Source organism: Lithobates pipiens, unplaced genomic scaffold (genome assembly GCF_037356315.1).
Source record: "Lithobates pipiens isolate NorthernLeopardFrog02 unplaced genomic scaffold, aLitPip1_a1.2 Scaffold_23, whole genome shotgun sequence".
Taxonomy (NCBI): Eukaryota; Metazoa; Chordata; class Amphibia; order Anura; family Ranidae; genus Lithobates; species Lithobates pipiens.
The window spans coordinates 178,967,873-178,988,193 of record NW_027507785.1 but is presented as its reverse complement, the minus strand read 5'-3'; the positions used below and the strand labels follow the sequence as shown (position 1 = coordinate 178,988,193).

At 47.8% G+C, this 20,321-nt stretch overlaps 1 protein-coding gene across 1 annotated transcript in view; it reads right to left on the bottom strand.

Moving 5' to 3' along the window:
* The window catches only part of IVNS1ABP (influenza virus NS1A binding protein), a 166,454-nt gene extending 149,021 nt beyond the window's left edge, over positions 1-17,433 (bottom strand). Inside the window, exon 1 of the mRNA XM_077452669.1 lies at positions 17,266-17,433. The gene's annotated coding sequence lies outside the window, so the exon portion shown is untranslated. The remainder of the gene's footprint in view (positions 1-17,265) is intronic.
* Between the last annotated feature and the right edge of the window lie 2,888 nt (positions 17,434-20,321).

Genomic DNA, 20,321 nt, shown 5'->3' with positions numbered 1-20,321 from the left:
GCAGCACCTTAGTCATGTAGGACCAGTGTACGCTATCAAATGCTTTTTCAGCATCAAAGGAAATTAGCAAGGAAGGTATATTGTGGTGTTCGGCCCATTGGATGAGGTTGATGGAGTATCTAGTGCCATCAGAGGTCTGACAGCCGGGAATGAAGCCTACTTGATCAGAATGAATGAGGTCTGGGGTGAATTGGGAGATACAACTGGCTAAGATTTTTGCATAAAGCTTGGTGTCCGAATTAAGAAGCGAGATGGGGCGATAATTAACGGGGTTATCAGAAGGTTTGCCTGGTTTGGGTATTGTAATAATGGATTCCAAGAATTCTTGGGGACAGGAGCCAGGATTAATAATGCTGGTTTAATGCATCTGCTAGATAGGGGATCAAGCGATCAGTGAATTGTCTGTAGTATTCATTCACAAAACAGTCAGGGCCAGGGGGGAATTTTTGGCATAACAGCAGTCCTAATATGTGGATTGGAAAAATGACCAGTTACACTTACCGGTAACGGCTTTTCTAGGAAATCTTCCAGGACAGCACACCTGAGAGATGACTGGTCCACCTGACAGGAAACACAATCAACAACAAGTTTAAAAGTTCCCACCCCTCCCTCAGACCCTCAGTTATGGTAAAGAAAAGCCCACACCGGTGTCAGAGGGAACATTCTGTGAGGAATGAATATACCACACCAATAAAACAAGGGTAGGGAAGTAGGCCTGCCGTCCTGGAAGATTTCCTAGAAAAGCCTTTACCGGTAAGTGTAACTGGTCATTTTCTCCAATCATCTTCCAGGACGACACACCTGAGACGATAAGCAAGAAGTTCAGGCCTACCTTTAGGGCGGGACAACCGCTTGTAGGACCTTCCTGCCAAATGCCAAATCCTGAGGGGACAACAGCTCCACTCTGTAGTGCCTCAGAAATGTCCTATGGCTCGTCCATGTTGCTGCTCTGCAGATCTGGTCGATTGAGGTGCCTGCCCTTTCTGCCCAGGAGGTCGCCAGGGATCTGGTTGAATGCGCCTTAAGGCAGGCTGGCACTGGTTTACCTGCCTGCCTATAAGCAATAGATATGGTTTGTCTGACCCATCTAGCCATCGTTGCCTTAGAGGCTTGTAGACCCTCTCTCTTCCCTGAGAAGGTGATCAATAAGTGACTGGACTTCCTAAAGTCTCTCACCCTTTCTAAATAGACTAGGAGACAGCGCCTGACATCTAAGAAATGGAACCTTTCCTCTTCCTTATTCTTGGGATTCTGGCAAAAGGACGGGAGAATAATCTCCTGTGAAATAACGAAGCCACTTTTGGCAAATAAGGGGGATCCTGAGTGAGGATTACCCTATCCTCTAGGATACGCAAAAACGGCTCTTTAATTGAAAGGGCCTGTATATCACCCACCCTTCTGGCCGTAGTGATAGCCAGAAGGAAGGCCAACTTAAATGATAAAAGTCTAACAGAAATTTGAGTCGCCGGCTCAAAAGGCCCCTTTGTTAGGGCATCTAATACCAGGGACAGGTCCCATGGAGGGCAACTGACCGACCTGACTGGGACTACCCTTTCCCTGGCCAACAAAAATCTTTTTATCAGTGGTTCTTGTCCTAGTTCCCTGTCAAAAAACACGGACAGGGCTGCCACCTGGACTTTGAGGGTGCTGACTGCCAAACCCTGGTCCACCCCCTCTTGAAGAAAGTCTAGGATGGTAGGTATCATCTGGAGAGCCCCCTCCTTAGACTGCATACATTTTTCTGGTGACGCCTTTCCTACTGAGAAGGAGTGTATCACTCTCTCCGAACAGCCCGTCACGGAGCATTTCCCTCTCAATAGCCATGCTGTCAGAGAGAGACGTCCCGGGTCGGGGTGAAAGACTGGACCCTGACTGAGCAGACCTCGTTGCACCAGCAGATGCAGCGGGGGAGCTACAGAGAGACTCTGAATGGTGGGAAACCAAACCCTCTTGGGCCACCAGGGTGCTATCAGCACCAGGTCTGTCCTTGAGTAGGTTAACTTCTGTAGAACTCTGGGAAGGAGTACCAGTGGGGGAAAGGCATAAGCCAGCCTGAAATCCCACCCCTGTACAAGAGCGTCTATCCCTTCTGCTTCTTGATCCTTGTAAAGGGAGAAAAACCTGCGGACCTTCGCATTCCTCTGGGAAGCGAACAAATCTATTTCTGGCTTGCCAAAATGTCTGCACACCAGGAAGAAGATTCCTTTGCTCAATCCCCATTCTCCCTGAAGGATGGGCTGTCTGCTTAGGAAATCTGCCTGCAGATTGAGTGAGCCTTTTATATGAATCGCTGACAGTGAAAGGACCTTTCTGCTTCCCCAAGGATCTGTTGTGCTAACTCCCTCAGTTTGCCCGACCTTGTCCCTCCTTGGTGGTTTAGGTATGCAACCGTGACCAGGTTGTCTGAGAGGACCTGAACCTCTCTGTCCTGCAGCTGCTCTTGGAAATAGTCTAGGGCTTTGCCTACTGCCAGAAGCTCCCTGAAATTGGAGGATTCCCCTGGCTTGGCTGCGGTTCCAGGACCCCTGGGTATATCGGTCTCCCAGATGAGCCCCCCAAGCGCTGGCGTCCGTGGTCAAGACCAATGGGTCTACCTGGGACCAGGGGCGACCTTTCAACAGATTGTGTGGGTCGAGCCACCACTGCAGAGAGAGAGACCTCCTCTGAGGGACACTCCTCTCCAATCTCTCTTTTTCCTCCCCATGAGGCAAGTAGGAAGGCCTGAAGCTGCCGAAAAAGTAGTTGTGCCCAGGTTACTGCCGGTATGCAGGCGGCCATGAGACCCAGCAGATATAGTTTGGATTGAGATGGCATCAGTGAGGAATTCTCTCGACTGACCATCCAGCCCAAGGTCTCCAGAGACTCTAACATGATGTCTCTGTCTATCACCGCTTGCCTCTCATCCACACTGTAGATCAGCAAGTCGCCCAGGTAGGGTATTAACCCCATCGCCTGCAGGTGTAGGTATGCTACGACTTCGGCCATCACCTTTGTGAATACCCTTGGGCTTGCCGCCAGCCCAAAAGGGAAGAGCTCTGAACTGCCAGTGTTGTACCTTCTGCTGTATGCATACTGCGAAGCGTAGGTACTTCTGGTGTTCGGGAGCAATGGGTACGTGTAGACATGCGTCCTTCAGGTCCAGAGTGCCATAAAGACTCCTGCCTGAAGATGTTTTCTTACTGAATAAATACTCTCCATTCTGAACCTCTTGGGAAGTAAGTAACGGTTGAGTCCTCTCAAATTTATTATTAACCGAAATCTGCCTGAGGGTTTTGGAACCACAAACACGTGTGAGTAAAAACTCTGGGACAACTGACTGGCTGGTACTGGAGCAATAACCCCTTGCTCTGCCAGCTCCTTTAAATTTCCCAGTAACCCCTCTGCCCTGGCTGGGTCCCTGGAAAGAAAGGTAATAAGAAAATTCTGTGGGGGAAGACTCTGAAATTCCAGTCTGTACCCCTCCTTTAAAAGATTTAAAATATATGGACTGTGTAATCCTTTCCCTCTGGGGAAGGAAGTCGCTGAGTCTTGCGCCTACCCTTACGGTGGCGTCATTTGCCTTCTTTCTGAGAGGCTCCGGAACTGGAGAAAAGAATTGCACTTTGTTCTTTCCCCTTTCCAAGGTTCCACTTCTTCCTCTGTTCAACTTTCCCCTTATGATGAGTCTTTGAGTGGGGATCTCGAAAAAAATCTTACCCCTTTCCCTCTTGGGCCTCACAGGGAACTTCTTTCCCTTTTCAGTAGGCCGGGACAGGATATGATCTAGCCCTGACCCAAACAACAGGGAACCCTCAAAGGGAATGCCGCATAAGCGAGACTTGGAAGTGAAATCTCCATCCCAGGTCTTTACCCATAGGGCCCTCCTGGTGGAGTTTAGAAGTGCTGCCGACTTAGCTGTGGTCCTAACAGTCTCCACCGCTGCATCTGCCACATACGCTACCGCTCGACTGATTACCTCCAGCGAGTCTACAATTTCTTTAGTCTCCTTACCCCGGGAGACGTGATCCATCAATCTGCCAAGCCAGGCGTCTGCATTTCTGGCTACACAGGTGGAGGCTAGGGCCGGCGCCATTCGCCTCCCAGGCCCTTTTGAGTAATGTCTCAGACTTTTTATCCATCTGATCCTGGATGTTTCCAGAGTCTTCGAAGGATAAATCAGACCTCTTAGACACCTGTGCTAGGGCTGCATCCAAAACGAGGAGTTTAAAAAATGTCTCCTCCTCCTCATCCTTAAAAGGGACACCTTCTCTTCCAAGCTTTCAGTTTGAGGAGCCTACGTTCAGGTTCCTTCCATTCTTTGAGGACTATATCCTTCAGAGACTGGTGGATGGGAAAGGTTCTGGCCTGTAACCTTCCTAGGCCCCTATACACCCTATCCTGTGCAGAGGGGACCTGGATATCTTCTGAGGTGTAAATGGCCTTTAATAGGCCTACCATGTCCACAGTCGAGAACAAAAGTCCCCTAGGCTTAGCCTCCCCCTGGCTATCCTGGTCTGAATCCTCCTCCCCAGTACTAAAATCTGGGACCTGACCTTCCTCCACCTCAGACAACAGGGAGACCTGGCCCTGGGAACTTTCCGTATAAGATGTGGAAATGTTTTCCTGTGAATGAGGGGTCTCTCTCCCAGAAGGACCCTCATCCTGACTCTTCAATAGAGTAGTTTGGAAAGACTGGAGGGTGGCTAACATCTCTGACTGTAAGGCCCTACCTTCTTTCACAACCTGGGCGGTCTCCTTGCCTGCGAGCTTAAAGATACATCTATCGCAGAAAGGCTTGCTGTGGTCTTGTGCTAATTTAGAATTACAATAACCATAACGCCTAGACTTCGAAGTAGCCTTTCCTTTAGACCTACAGGCTGACCCCTGGGTAGAGCCTTCAGTCCCTGGAAACAGTAGAAAATAAACAATTAGCTACTCATGTCCTAAAGGGGCAAGGGGGGTCTGCCTCAGAGTACCCTGCCCCTACAAAACACAGCTGGATCACTCACCCCCTGTGGCGACCTCAATGGCCGTTTGCTCAGACGGACCTTCCACTTCCATAGCGATTTAGCTGCCCTGCAGGATCGCTGGATCAGGTGCTGGCTTGAGCGTTCCCCTTGTTTGTTTTGGAGATGCTGCAATGCATGAAGCGCTTCACCAGAAATGCTGCCTGGGTGCTTTCCACTGCACCCTCTGCCGTTTAAAGGACCGCTGATTGGCGCCATTTTTTGGAGGTCCGTCGTCCGGAAATGACCTCGGGCCCTCCCGCCGGACTTCCGGTCTTGCGCAGTAATGCTGGAACGCACGCCGGCGTCCAGACCCAGCGAGATCTCCTCTATCCGGAAACTCGATGCCCGGAAGTGACGCGTCTTTCGACGAACTTCCGGACATGCGCAGTAGTGCTGGAACGCACGCCATCCGCCTTCAGCACTGCTTGGAAAGATGCAGCTCACCGCCTCCACCAACGAACCCAGTTCTAGGTAAGGCACAAACACAAATGGGGAGCAGCACGATTATGACAACTCCCCTGTTCCCTGCAGCTGAAAACAAGGCTTTCCTGAGGAAAGACCTTGAGTGAGGATTACCATATCCCCCCCAGGTGTCCCTGGGGGTTACACGAGACCATCACAGACCCTGTCTGTCTGAGTCCCAGGAAAAATAATCCTGTTTAGAGAAAAACGGGGTCCCAGACCCCTCAGAAAAAAAAACAAAAAAAGGAGAAACTTGGTTTCGCTGCCATCCTGTGGGAAACACAATCAAGAACTGAGGGAGGGGTGGGAACTTTTAAACTTGTTGTTGATTGCGTTTCCTGTCAGGTGGACCAGTCATCTTTCAGGTGTGCCGTTGTAGTGTCACATTTTGCTGCCTATCACAGGATGCTGCGGAAGTGACGTTGTTGCGTACTGCGCAAGCGCGATGCGTTCCAAACACTCGCGCCGTGCGTGCCAACATAGTTTCGGCAATACAGTTCAGCGAAACCATCACATAATGTTACGGAAGTGATGTTACACACAACACAAACACTGGGCCGTTCGTTACAACACTAATACTTCCCTTGTTACCTAGTAGGTTTTGCATTGCTGGGACTTGTAGTGCCTATCCTGCGCTACATGCTTCAATGTTCAGTGTCCTCATCCTTATCCCCGAGCTTCAATGTTCAGTGTCCATCCTTATCCCCGTGCTTCAATGTTCAGTGTCCTCATCCCTATCCGCGAGCTTCAATGTTCAGTGTCCTCATCCTTATCCCCCTGCTTCGATGAGGACACTGAACATCGAAGCATGGGGATAAGGATGAGGACACTGAACATTGACGCACGGGGATAAGGATGAGGACACTGAACATTGAAGCACGGGGATAAGGATGAGGACACTGAACATTGAAGCACGGGGATAAGGATGAGGACACTGAACATTGAAGCACGGGGATAAGGATGAGGACACTGAACATTGAAGCATGTAGCTCAGGATAGGCACTACAAGTCCCAGCAATGCAAAACCTACTAGGTAACAAGGGAAGTATTAGTGTTGTAACGAACGGCCCAGTGTTTGTGTTGTGTGTAACATCACTTCCGTAACATTATGTGATGGTTTCGCTGAACTGTATTGGCGAAACCATGTTGGAACGCATGGCGCGAGTGTTTGGAACGCATCGTGCATGCGCAGTACGCAACAACGTCACTTCCGCAGCATCCTGTGATAGGCAGCAAAATGTGACACTACACCGTCCTGGAAGATGATTGGAGAAAAATATACTTTTTAGTGTTCAAACTGCAAATATATTTCTGCAGATTCACATAGGTCTGAAATGTATTTAAATTGCGAGTAGATGCATATTTCAAGCCCCTATCTAGTACCCGGATCTCCTCCTCATTAAGAGGGGTACCACTTAGGTTGTATATCCCTGCACCTATTGAGGTTTTACATTTTTCTTATTTGCCCCATTCCTGAGCAATATGTTGTGGGGTTACACCTTGTCAGCCTCCTGGATTGGGCAGGATAATGGGTGCTCCCCTCCCATTCCCTCTCGGGGCTCTTTGAAAAGCCCCTACATGGACCCTGGTTCTGTAATGGTGAAAACATATAAGTGTTCAGTTCTAGAAGTAAACATGGACCGGGCCACTGCCTCGTCCATCCTGTCGGCAGGGTCCTTGAAGGCAGGAGTCTCTTCTACCGGAATCGTGGTTACTTTATTTAACCTGGATACCAGGAGGCTCTCCTCAAAGGGGTAACACACTGCCATTTTTCTTGGGACTGAAAAGGCCTGCTGCGGGCCTCCCCATTTCTTGTAGATGAACTTACCAAAATAAGTCAAAAATACAGAAACACCTTAGGCATGCGGGCCGGTTTGCGGGACCCAAAATGGACCGCCACCTCAGGAGAAGTTCCTGCTGCATCCTGTATATTCAGGGTATCCCGCATCGCAGTAATAAGTGCTCCCACTAGCGCTTTTTCCTGCGCTAACCCGGACAGTCATTCTCACTGTCCGAACGGTCCTGGTCCGCATCCTCTGACACGTCAGAACAGGGGCCACCAGTCACCGCGGTTTTTACCCCCTTTTGCGCCCGCACACCGCCTCCACCAAAGGTCTACAAGACCGCTGACACAAAGCGTCCATAGGCACCGCATTTTTAGCGGGTGAGTCAGTTGCAATAGCAGGGATGTCTAGGGAAGAAGAGCCAGCTACTGACACCATGCTGACCCTTACTCGCCTGCCACAACTTAGGGACTTAAGGCAAGGTACACAAATCTCACCCTCCAAGCTGCTCGCAGACTGAGGAGCCCCCCTGCAGTACTCACCCTGACCAAGTGCTGCGCTGTGCTGCCGCTGACTGCTCTGCCCTGTGTCAATCACAAAGTGCCCAGAGTAAAAACCACGCTTTTCTGAGGTACACAGACCACCGCACTAGAGTTAAACTGTGCTGAGGCTACAAGAAATTGGCCGCCCAGCCATCCAAACAAAAAAAAAATAAAAAATAAAATATATCACCAAGAAAATGGCCACCGAACCTTCTAGAAAATGGCTGATGGCACAGACACTGCATAAGACTACAGGAAAATGGGCGTGGCGGCCTCTCGACATGTAAAATAGCCCAAGCACCTCACAGTGAAGAAAAAAAAAAAAAAAAAAAAAAAAGGACCCTAACAGCCAGTGCAGCCCCCCACCCCGGCTAGGCACATACACCGCACCTCATGCCCAGTCACACAGCGGCCCCAGATGGGGGGAGGAGGAGGTAATGAGGGATAGGGAGAGAGGAAAGGAAAAGTGAGACCCCCCCAGTCGACCTCCCAGAGAAAGCTCAGCTGCTCTATCCTGCAGGAAGAGCCGCACTTACCCTTCCCATCGGGATCGCTGGATGCATTCCAGCACAGACCCATCACCCGAGCAGTACGGGGTGGCTGCTGGCCACGGCACACTGTGGCATGGACAGCAGTAGCCCGATCATGTGTGTGCCCCAGAGTACATAGCTAAAGATAGTTTTCTATTTAAGATACATTATTTAGTTTATTCTGCATGAAATGGAGCTTAGTTATGTAGCATGAGGCTGTATAGTCTGCAATATTTTTTGGTAAACTCATTCAATGAATCCAAGCTCTGCCGGCTGAGAGAACATGCACTGCATTGATGCATTCACACAATTTCACAGCAACTATAAAAATCCCAAAGTTCAGGAATATTCCTTTAGCCCATTGTTTTGCCAATTTAAGTACACTACAACCGTATGATTGAATCGGTTTGGATTATTGCTGTTTTACTAGCCTGGCAGCTTATTATTCTAAATAGGAAACCTTCCTTTTGTTTGCAAATATTAAAGATTCTAACTACCAGCAAGAATAAGTCCTTACACTTAAAGAGCATTGTCATTTCAGATCCATCATTGCAGTGCCTGTTAGCAGGCATCCACTAACCTGTTGCCGCCACATCCCTCATCTTGTGTCACCGCCGCATCACCAGCCATCCCATTATAGTGAATGGGACTGTCTGAGTCAACAGTGGGTCAGAGGAGGAGCCATTGCAGAACAGAGGGAACAGTTGCGCTTTAAAAATTATGCTTTAAATCAAGTGAATTTAAATCAAGCCTTTTTACTAGCGATTTAAATCAACTTGATTGAAATTAAATCCACCCTGGGCCATTCCAAAATGTTAATATTCTTCTGGTGAAGCCATTCCTTTGTTGATCTGGATGTATACTTTGGGTCGTTGTCATGCAGAAAGATTAAGTTACTCTTCATATTTTAGCAGAAGCCTAAAAGTTATGCGCCAATATTGACTGGTATTCAGAACTGTTCATAATTCCCTCTACCTTCACTAAGGCCCCTGTTTCAGCTGAAAAAAATAAAAAAACACAGCCCCAAAGCATGATACTGCCACCCCCATACTTCATGGTGGGTATGGTGTTCTTTTTGTGATGTGCAGTGTTGTTTTTGCACCAAACCTATCTTTTGTAATTACAGCCAAAAAAGTTGAACCTTGGTTTCTTCAGACCATAACACATTTTCCCCACATGCTTTTGGGTGACGTCAGATACGGTTTTTGAAAAGAATTTAGCCAGATTTGGATATTTTTTTTCATAAGAAAAGGCTTCCGTCTCGCCACTCTAACCCATATGTGAAGAATATAGGAGATTGTGGTCAAATATACCACCAGTACTTTCCAGATATTTCAGCATCTCCTTTAACCAATTCAGCCCTGGAAGAACTTACCCCCTTCCTGAACAGAGCACTTTTTGTAATTCGGCACTGCTTTGCTTCAACTGACAATTGCGCGGTCGCGTGACGTGGCTCCCAAACAAAAATTTGCGTCCTTTTTTTCCCCCCACAAATAGAGATTTTTGGTGGTATTTGGATCATCCCTGCAGTTTATATTTTTTAGCGCTATAAACATATATTTTTTAAATTTTGCTATAATAAATATCCCCCAAAAATATATAAAAATTTTTTTTTTTGTTTTTCCTCAGTTTAGGCAGATACGTATTCGACATATTTTTAGTTAAAAAAAGAAATGACAAAATAAGGGATAGTTTTACGGCATTTTTATTATTATTTTCTTAACTAGTAATGGTGGCGATCATCGATTTTTATCATGACTGCAACATTATGACGGACACATCAGACATTTTTGGGGCCATTGCCATTTATACAGCAATCAGTGCTATACAAATGCACCATTTCCTGTCTAAATGACACTGGCAGTGAAGGGGGTTAACCACTAGGGGGCAGGGTAGGGGATAAGTGTCCTGCAGACTGTTTCTGATTAGGGGGGCGTGGCTACGTGTAACACGTCACTGATCTCTGCTCCTGATCACAGATCAGTGACACTGTCACTAGGCAGAACAGGGAGATGCTTGTTTACATTAGCATCTCCCCGTTCTTCCTCTCCACGAGACGATCGAGTCCACAGGACCCGTGATCCGACTCACAGAGCTTGCCGCGGGTGCCCGCAGGACTCCTCTTAAAGGGCAACATACAGGTATATTAGTTTGCCTGTACGACCCCACCTGCCGATGTATATCCGCGTGAGGCGGTCGGCAAGCGGTTAATGTTGCTGTAGGCTTCTTGGCAGCCTCCCAGATCAGTTTTCTTCTCGTCTTTGCATAAATGTTGGAGGTTCTTGGTAATGTCACTGTTGTGCCTTATTTTCTCCACTGTGTTCCATGGTATATCTACATGACTTGGAATGTTTTTATACCCCTCTGCTACCTTTTTAACAATGAGATCTCTCTGATGCTTTGGAAGCTCTCTGCAGACCATGGCTTTTTCTGTAGGATGCGACTAAGAAAATGTTAGAAAAGACCTACTAGAACAGCTAAACTTTATTTGGGGTTATTTAGAGGTACTTTAAATGATGGCAGGTGTGTACTGACTCCGATGTAACAAGAGTTTGAATGCGATTACTTAATTCTGAACACAGCTACATCCCCAGTTATAAGAGGGTGTGCACACTTATGCAACCACATTATTAGGTCACATTAAACGTGGAAAAAGTTCTGAAATGATTTTTCTGTGTCAGTTTTTTACATCACAGAAATCTGACATTTTAACAAGGGTGTGTAGACTTTATATCTACTGTATATTGTACATTAAGATCAGTATCCAAATCTCAAGAAGCTTACAATCTAAGCTCCCTAAATCACAGTCATACATACACATACTGGGGCCCAATTTAACTAAAAACGAATTACAGCAGTTTAGACCCAAAGCCAAAAATGTATTATATTGCAGCTTACCAATCAGATGTGGAGCTGCATCTTTTGGCTTTTTTTTTTCACCTGGAAGCCAGTAACACACCTCCTGTATTAGTGGGACACAACTAGGGGTGCAACGGATCGAATCGTTCCTCGGATCAGTCACAGATCGCATCATTTTTCGGATCAAATAATTGAATTTGCAAAAACATGTGAAAATTCCACCACCATATAGTCCCCACTGTAATATCCACAATATCCCCCACTGTAATATTGGCTGATCATGGCAGGGTACGGCAGAGTATGGAGGGACGGCTGTAACAGACCAGCGCTGTGGGCACTACAGATGCAGCCCACAGCGCTGCTTCCATCCAATCTCTCCCCTCCACTGTACAGATCAGTACAGAGAGGGGAGAAGAACCAGCGTCATGACGCCAGTTTGTTTACAAGTGATCGCTCTGTCATTTGACGGTGCAATCACATTGTTAACGGCCTGGGTGTAGAAAGATGGCCGAAGGCGCGGCCTTTCCTAAGGCCGAGACCGCGGATCGCGGAGTGTGCTGATCCAAGCGGGGTGACCCATTCGGATCACGGATTGGTGACGATCCGTTGCACCCCTAGACACAACTCTGGGTGATTAAACACAGGGGGCATGGCAGACAGTAGCTTTGTCTAATCCGGGGCGGCTTTTTAAACATAATAGCAGATTTAGATACACTAAAGACTGATTCATACAGAATATAACTGGGTACGAACATTTACATGTTGTCACAATTGATCCAGGGAATATCAGATTGCCTCATGGGGATCAGGAAGAAATCTTTCCCCTGCTGTAGCAAATTGGATAAATGCTTTGCTGGGGTTTTTAACCTTACTCTGGATCAACTGTGGGTATAGGATGGTGTATATGCGATTGACCAATTTAAAAAAGAAAAAAAAAAAAAAAAAAATAATAATAATAATAATAATAATAATAATAATAATAATAATAATAATAATACTACAAACTAGAACGGATTGGTGTCTTTTTTTTTTAAACCCGACTATACATGTAACATATGTAGCCCAGTAAAAAAAAAAATGTATTTATTTTTTATGCCAAAAAATAAACACAGAAAGTGACATGGATTTCAAATGGCAAAGTTCACATTACTGCGCCACATTCCAGTACAGTCAAATTTAGAACATGCTGGGTGTTTTGCAAATAATTGCACTGGAATGCAGCAAAATGCATCAAAAAGGCACCAGTGCATCCCATGGGCAGAGCTTATACATGTGAAAGACCACTGCCCCCGGAGGAGAAGAGAAATGGAGGCCTCACTGCCTATAATTTAGCAGCATAAAACTAGGCTGACTATACATGGTTCGAATGATTCAACTATTAACCTGTGAAACTATATTACCAGAAGTATAGGGACACCTGCCTTTACATGCACGTGAACTTTAATGGCATCCCAGTCGTAGTCCATAGTGTTCCATATTGAAGTGATTGTAAAAAGACTGTTTTTTTTTGATTTTTTTTTATTAACTAACCTCCTCTGTGGAGTTGGTTTTGCACAGAACAGCCTGGATCCTCCTTCTCAGGTTCCTCTTTGCTGCTCCTAGCCCCTCCCTCCCATCGAGTGCCCCCACAGCCAGCAGTTTTATATGGGGGCACCCGAGCCGAGTCAGAGCTCCGTGTATCCATTCAGACATGGAGCCCCAACCTGACCCCACCCCCCCCCGATTGGCTGACTGACAGACAGACACGGGAGCCAATGGCACCGCTGCTGTGTCTCAGCCAAACAGGAGGAGTGTCCCAGACAGCTTAGAAATTTGTGGACATCACTGGAGAGAGAAAAAAAAAAAGAAAAAGGGGATTGAGGGGTCTAGCACAGATTCGGAGGGGATCACCACACACCAAATTTTTCTTTAAAAAAAAAAAAAAAATGGGGTGGGGGGTCCCGAAAATCTGAACATGCAGCCCAGCAGGTCAGGAAAGGGAGGGGAAGGGACGGACGAGCGAGCGCCCCCCTCCCTCCTGAACCATACCAGGCCGCATGATTGCAATACGGGGGTGCCTTGGGGCAGGTGGGGCTCTGTGCCCCCCCCCACCCCAAAGCACCTTGCCCCCATGTTGATGGATACAAGGTCCTTTCCTCGACAACCCTTGCCCGGTGGTTGCTTATCAGAATCTACCCTGCCCATTCACAATAAGTGTAGTGTTAAAAAAATACAGTAGACAGTTTTTGACAAGTCTTTTATTTAAAAAAAATCTTCTCCCCTTCTTCCTCCATCTTCTCCTGCATCTTCATCCTCTGGTCATCTTCTCCTACTGCTTCTTCTGTCTTCTTTGTCGGGTGTTCTTCCGCTGCTACAGCCAACGACGATGCTGCGTCACGCTGATCTGTCTGCGCCGATGTCCTGCATTTCTTAAATAACGTTGGGGGCGTGGCAATTCGTTTTCATCATCTGGAGGCCATGGACCCATCATGCCCCAGGCGGTGAAGACAGAAGAAGAGCGGAAGAAGAAGATCGGAGGATGAAGATGCGGGAGAAGATGGAGGAATACCAAAGGAAGAAGCAGAGAAAATTTTTAATAGAAGACTTGTCAAAAACTGTCTACTGTATTTAACACTACTTTTTTAGTGAATGGGTAGGGATACAATGTACCCCATACTCATTCATATGGGGGGGCTGGAATCTGGGGGCCCTTGAGGTTGGGGGCACAGATACCCCATGTTGAGGGCATGCGGCCTGGTGTGGTTCGGGGGGCGCTCGCCCCCTCCCTTTCCTGACCTGCATGCTCAAATAAGAGTCTTGTATGGTTTTTGGGGAAACCTCACGCTTTTTTTTTTTTTTTTGTGTAGGGGTCTCCTCCGAATCCATGCTAGACCCAAGGGACTGGTATGGACCCCACACAGGTTTTTGTTTTTACATTGAGCGGGAAGCCAGCCTAGATTAAGGCTTACCTGTAGGTCCAAGAAATATCTCCTAAACCTATACGGTTTAGGAGATATTTGCCCGAAGACAGGCACCGCTGTCTACGGCGCATGCGATGCATAGTAGTCCATTATGCCAGGGGTTGACAAATTTGCTTTGAATTTAGGAGCCAGTTTTTTTTTCAGCTCCCGGGGTAAGGTCACTCATTTTCACCCCCTATCCCTAACTCACAATGGAGCACCCAGTCAATAACTCCATTGAAACGCTGTTACATCAGGGGTATGGGCTGACCAGAAAGAGTAAGGCTGGCAACAGATGGAACTGGCAGGTGGCACTGGTTGCCACTGGAAGGCACATGGAACTGCCAGATGGCACCGACAGGTGGCCCTGGTTTGGAACTGGCAGGTGGCCCTGGTTTGGCGATGGCAGGTGGCCCTGGTTTGGCGATGGCAGGTGGCCCTGGTTTGGCGATGGCAGGTGGCCCTGGTTTGGCGATGGCAGGTGGCCCTGGTTTGGCGATGGCAGGTGGCCCTGGTTTGGCGATGGCAGGTGGCCCTGGTTTGGCGATGGCAGGTGGCCCTGGTTTGGCGATGGCACTAGTTGTCACTGGCAGATGGCACTGATTGGCGGTGGCACTGTGAAACTGACAAGTAACAGAGAGGTGGATATGTCAGATTTCAGCCTGATGTCGGGGTGGGCGGGACCCGGCCGGGGTGGGCGGGACCCAGCAGCTATCAAACACCAGCCAACGATTTGGCTGCTTAAGAAAAGGGACGGGCCACATACACCCGCCCAGATCCCATTGGCTGGTGTTTGATAGCTTGCCGGGTCCCGCCCACCCCGACATCAGGCTGACAGATCCTCCTCTCTCCATTGCGTGTCAGTTTCACACACAGCGCGGTGCTGCTGAGTGTGGAGGAGGGAGGACGACGGCAGTCAGTGTTAATGCTGCTGCATGTCTGGGGCATCGATAGTGAGTCGGCTGGTGACAGCTTAGGCGCCAGGTCGCGATTTCTGGTCGCATTGGCGACCTGGCGCCTGGGGTTTGTCGAGCCCTGCATTATTCTTTGCCTTTGCAGGGAATGAAAGAGGAAGTAAACCCATCAGGGTTTAGTTCCTCTTTAAGGCATCAGCATACCAAGACATTTTGGACAATTTCATGCTTTGTGGGAATAGTTTGGGGATGGCCCCTTTTTGTAACTGCGCACCAGTGCACAAAGCACGGTATTTGATAACCATTTTCTATTATTATATAAACAAAGACTGAAAAATATGAAAAAAAAAAATATTGTAAATTTGGACCAATACGTATTCTGCTACATCTTTGTTAAAAAGAAAAAAAATCCCAATAAGTGTATATTGATTGGCTTGCGTGAAAGTTATAGTATCTACATACAAGCTATGGTAAAGGATACTAGAATTTTTTACTAGCAATTGCGGTGATCGCCAACTTATAGTGGTGATGGACTGACATTACCAATGACACTTAGCCCTGGTTCACATTGCAGCGATTTGACATGTCAAATTGCATGCCAAATTGGCAGCTATTAGCAGCAATGGCACCACCCGAATCAGTGCGACACATCACCGATTTCCAAAAGTAGCTTCTGTACTACTGTTAGCCACTTCAGGGTGCCATTTCAATAGACATCTGTGCAGAAACCTGCACAGATGTCTCTGAAATCTCACCCGAAGTCGGGACTGACATGTGGGAAAGAAATTGTGAGTTCAGCTGAACTTGCACGATTTCATTCCCAGGGATCTTCAAACTATGGCCCTCCAGCTGCTGTGGAACGACACGTCCAGTGAGGCATTGTAAAACTGACATTCACAGACATGACTAGGCATGATGGGAATTGTAGTTACTCAACAGGAGGGCCATAGTTTGAAGACTGCTGCTATACGTTTTCACTGTACTAACGACACTGGCTGGGAAGGGGGTTAACATCTAGGGGCGATCAAAGGGTTAACTGTGGGTCTAACCATGTGTATTCTGTTTTTACTCTGCTTTGCGGGGGGGGGGGGGGGGGGGGGAGAACTCACATCGCCGCTGTCTGTAGGGAGCCCCGTGTCTTTTGTTATTCACTCAGTGGGTTCTGGCCATAAATCATTGGCCAGGACCTGCTGATTAGCATATGCTGAAACGAATGGCAGCACGCATGCCCCCTACCGAGGAAAGTTGGATCACATACATATTGGTGACCAGCTATCTGCAAGGATTAAGCACAGGAGTGTGAAACACGTCTGCTGGCCCTCTGTGGCTTGGGTGCATGTCTCATTTCTATTTTTGCACAATAAAAAGCGGTTTTTATCCTCTGGAAGTGCCGCCATCTTTTTTCTACCATCTGCGGTTGATTGCATACCAGATACAGAGCATAATAAAATGTTTGCTTTGAGGTTTAACCCACCAGCATGACTTTGGCGTGTCGGAAGAAACCTGCACAGGCATAAGGGAGAACATGCAAACTCCATACAGGTAGTGCCTTAGGATTCATACCGACCACCCTAGTGCTTCCAGATACATCCACACTTCTAATAAAACATGTACTGAGCACAGAACAACCAGCCATCAGGTGCCATTGTCACGTCACATTAAGCTACCCATCACATTTTGCTACCCGCTGGAGTGCGCATGTCTGACACCGCCATATGCATTCCAACACTATTGTAAGTCCACTTTGCTACACTTGGCATAATTATAATTTAACTCTATGTCCACTTGGATGGTGGGGCTGGAACCTGGACTCAGGGGTGTGGGCACAAAATTCTGCGCAAGCGCAGATCGCCAGTATTGGAATGCATATGGCAGCGTCACACATGTGCAGTCCAGCAGGTACCCAAACGCGCTGGGTCGTCATATGTGACAAAACGTCACTAAATCCATACCATGTTCTGCACAGCCTCCTGGTCACGTGTGGGGAATGTGGCGCCTCATACTGCCATCCCCTCATGGAGGAAGTACGCCACAACTCTCTGTGCGGCCACACAACGCTCCGCCATTCACACCTACAGTACTAATACAGAGCCAAGTGCTCACAGCCTACCAGACACGGCTCCCCGCTGGCTGGAAGAACACATGGAGACCTGAGAGGAAAGCCCACCACAAGGCAGCCGCTATAGCCCCTCACCCAGTCACCCCCTTACTCTTCATACTCCCTCCCCCATACTCCTCTCCACCGACCTTGTCCGCTTTCAGCTGATGCTAGGCGACAAGCGAGCCCTGAGCACACCACTTCATGGTCAGGCGGCCTAGGAGTCAGGAAATAATGGCGCCAACGACCTCGCTGACTGACTAACACCACAGCTACCCAGCAACGATTGGCGTCACTGGCTCGCCCAATAATGAGAGGCAGTGATAGGAGAGCAGCCGGAAGAAGCCAATCAACTAATGGAGCCTTTGTTGTCTCCACAACTCTGTCATTTTCTAGAAGCCGAATGTTGGAGTTTGAAGTGTCTTGGCCGCTGGAAATATGGCGGAGCCGGGTTCCTATTCCTATTTAGCCGCCAGCTCGCTCCAGTGTGTGAGTTCCGAAGGCGGAGAAAGATTGGAGGCGTGTCCGTGTTTGTCATGACGGGTCTCGTGTGTGACTGCGTCATGGTGACACAGGGGCTGGCCGAACTGCTGTTGAAATCCCATCACAAACTGAATGTGTAAGTTTATCTCCCAACTCTCCCTGATTTGGAGCAATGTCCCTCATTTGCCCCTCATTTTAGTCTGATCTATATCATTGTATATAAAATGCACTATTTATCTATCAAAAAGTGTTTTTCCAGCACTAAACCTTTCATCTGATTTCTAAATTGCTGCATTTGTAAATTTAAAATGCCAGTATTAAAGTGGTGTTGCACAGAAAAAAAAAAAAAATGCATCAAAATTCCCCCAAAAAAATGTTTTAAAAAAAATTTGGAAAAAAAATTAAAATTACCTCTAAATGGCTGTTGCTAGGGGGTCCCTCGTTGTCTGCCTCCTTCAGTGCCTGGGCTCCTGACGTCACTTCCCCTTGGCGCAGGAAGGGCTCAGCTCTGCCACCTCCCTCCTGTCAGTCATCTGGGACACGCGACGGGTCCCAGATGCCTGCGTGGCCAATCGCGGTGCCGCATGTGCAGTGGGTGCCCGGCTGTGGCAGTTAGAATGCCAGCGCTGCTGAGCAGAGGGGGGAACGAGCAGGCTTCGTTCCCTCGCATCGCTGGACCCTGGGACAGGTAAGTGTCCGATTATTAAAAGTCAGCAGCTGCAGTATTTTATTTTTTAAGGGGAACTCTTCTTTAAGGATGAGCTTGGGCATGTTCGCACACTCCATGTGCAGAGCCCGCCAGGAAGTCGGCACGGTGCTGCACTAATCACAGGTAGTGAGACATTTCCCGATGTGCGGCTGCAGAGATCAGGAAACGTCTCATTGCCTGTGATTAGTGCAGCGTCGTGCCGACTTCCTGGCGGGCTCTGCATGTGGAGTGTGCGAGCACGCCCAAGCTCACCCCTAGCCAATATAAAGGAATAGTAGTGGTAAAGAAAAGCACTTGTGGGTGTGTAACCAATCTTGTTTTTTTGTACAATTCTCCTTTAAGGGGGCGTGGCAAGGAGTGTGTCCTATGCCTGCATACTTTTGCTGATAGGTGTTCCTCATTCCTAGCTCAAAACGTTAGGAGGTATGGTGCAAGACCCCTTTCACACTGAACACCACCCTGCGCTTGCGGTAAAGCGCCGCATTTTACCAGCACCATACCTCCCAACATTTTGAGATGGGAATGAGGGACACCTACCACCAAACTTATGTAGGCATAGGAAATTCCCCTGTCAAACCACCTTAAAGAAGGATTTACCAACAAAAAAGTTCATTCAATCCGCAAGCCTTTTTTTTTTTTTTTTTACCATTAATATTCCTTTATATTAGATTTAAAATTTACAAATGCAGCAATTTAGAAATTGGATGAAAGGTTTAGCACTAGGAAACAATTTTTGAAGTGCATTTTATATACAACTACATAGATCAGACCAAAATGAAGGACAAATGAGCAGGGACAGAGGGACATTGCTCCAAATCAGGGACAGTTGAGAGCTATGCCGACACTGTGCGGGTGGGAGCAGGGCGCTTTAAACCCCAGAAAAGAGGTTAACAAGGGGTTTGCAGGCACTGCCCATTGATTTCAATGGCAGGGGTGGTTTAGGAGCAGTGTATACAGCGCTCCTGCACCGCCCCAAAATCTTTTACATTTTACTATAATAAATATCCAATTTTTTTTTTCTAAAAACCTAATTTTTTTCCTCAGTTTAGGCCGATATGTATTCTTCTACATATTTTTGGTAAACAAAAATTGCAATAAGCGTATATTGATTGGTTTGCGCAAAAGTTATAGCGTCTACAAGTTTGGGGATAGATATGTGCCATTTTTATTATTATTATTTTTTTAACTAGTAAGGGCGATGTGGCAGACAAATCGGACAATTTTCACACATTTTTGGAACCAGTGAAATTTATACAGTGATCAGTGCTATAAAAATGCTCTCATTATTGTATAAATGACACTGGTACACCCCTTTTGGCTGTCGACACTGAGCGAATGCGAAGACATAGAGGAGGAATGGCGGTTCTACTTTGACACTAACCGGGACACGGCCCGGACGGATCACGTTTGGGAGGCCTTTAAGTTACATGTTCGCTCCACTTATTCGCGGCGGATAGGCCGGTTGAAGAAAGCATCCCTGACCCAGCTGGCGCAAATTGCAGAGGCGCTGGATGCGGTTACAGCCGACTTCAGCGCTAACCCCACCCAGGCCAAGGCACAGTTGCTTAGGCATCACACTCGAGCGTTAGAACATTTACAATACGAACAAGCCAAGCGGAAGCTCTTTTTTACTAGGCAACGGGTATTCGAGCAGGGAGAGCGTGCAGGGAGGCTTCTGGCCTATTTGGCGCATCAGGACTCCAGACCTCCGGTGGTGGTCTCTGTGACCAATCACCGGGGAGTAAAGGTGTCTGATCCGCCGGCGGTGGCGGAGAGGTTTCGGGAGTTCTACATGGCGACCTATACCTCCCAGGTGACTACTCCGAGAATAGAGACCAGGACTTATCTGGAGGGAATATCTCTTCCTAGACTGTCCCCGACACATGTTGCGGATCTTGATGCCCCCCTAACCAGCGATGAGGTCGCATTGGCGATATCATCTCTGGCTTCGGCTAAGGCCCCTGGACAGGACGGTACACCCTTGGATTTTTATGCCCAGTACTCCAACGTAGT